Genomic DNA, 1,184 nt, shown 5'->3' with positions numbered 1-1,184 from the left:
TGTGGGCTTGGGGATTTTATTTTACCCCCATTGGTTTTAGACTAGAAAGGTTTGAAATACGAGGCATGGGGATTTGATATTTTGTCTTGTGTATGTGTGGACGGGTTGGGGGTTTGAGTGGGAGGGGAGGTTTTTTTTCCAGGTCTTTTTTATTATCAGTTGCCACCATTGAGCGTGGAGACAAAGTGTTCGCACTTCCTGTTTCTGTTAAAGCAAATCTCACGGTGGCTGGAGAGTACCATGGTGCGATATTTTCGCTGTGTTTTTGTAAACCCAAGTTCAAAATCGCCCACTCGGCTTGGGTTTCGACATTGGGTAATCTGCGCCATTGCCCGCCCAGCATGATACTCAGCTAACAGCGATATCCTCTCACGTCTCACCTGCCTCCCACCCCTGCCCCCCTTTTCCTTCTCACAATCCTTAATGAGAATGTAATAATGATATTGTGACAAAACAACGCCAATCCATTGAGGACGGGCATTGTGTTCTTACAACAACGCTTGATGACGTATTGTTTTTCGTGCACTTTATAATAGAAGTTGATGACATGCTGGTTTCGTGCACTTTATAAAAGAAACATAACTTCCTTTTTCTTATAGATTCTTCCAATTCTGTTTTCCCTAACAGGGCAGACCACAACACGCATGCTATTAGTATGAAATCGGGGTTCTGATTTGTGTATTTAAAAAGAAATTTTTGGTAAGTATCTAACGGCCCTCGAAACTTCATAAGGTCATATGAGCGCGCGGGACATACCAAACATTTTACTTGGTAGGAAATTTTGAATCTTGCCCGGGTGGCAGCCGAAGCCTACTCTTATCGATTTTGAACCACCAGGGGATCTTTAGCGTGCGAAACTTGCACACAGGACCTCCGAGAATTTTAGCCTTTGTCCGAGAAGGCTAGGTATAGATCTTACCATATTAGAGTGTATGATGGATCAAATGTGGTGAAACATTGCCTTTGGTCTGTTGGTGATCGGGCATTATTATGTGCCCACCTCGACCTTGAAGAGTTAACAACACTCTCGGGAGAAAAACACGAACACACCGAGGGAGACAGTGAGAGATAAGGAAAGAGAGAGGGAAAGAGAGAGAGAGAACGAGAGGGGGCGGGGGAAATATATATATAGAGAGAAAGACAGAGAGAGAGAGAAAGAGAGAGAGAGAGAGAGAGAGAGAGAG

General features: G+C 44.1%; 1 protein-coding gene across 1 annotated transcript in view; it reads left to right on the top strand.

The window, feature by feature from the left end:
* LOC101854219 (glutaminyl-peptide cyclotransferase-like protein) overlaps window positions 1–1,184 on the top strand; it is a gene marked incomplete in the record, with an annotated part of 58,630 nt that overhangs the window by 35,416 nt on the left and 22,030 nt on the right.

This window comes from Aplysia californica, unplaced genomic scaffold, assembly GCF_000002075.1.
Source record: "Aplysia californica isolate F4 #8 unplaced genomic scaffold, AplCal3.0 scaffold01149, whole genome shotgun sequence".
In the NCBI taxonomy this organism is placed as follows: Eukaryota; Metazoa; Mollusca; class Gastropoda; order Aplysiida; family Aplysiidae; genus Aplysia; species Aplysia californica.
This window is presented reverse-complemented; position numbering and strand designations above follow the sequence as displayed.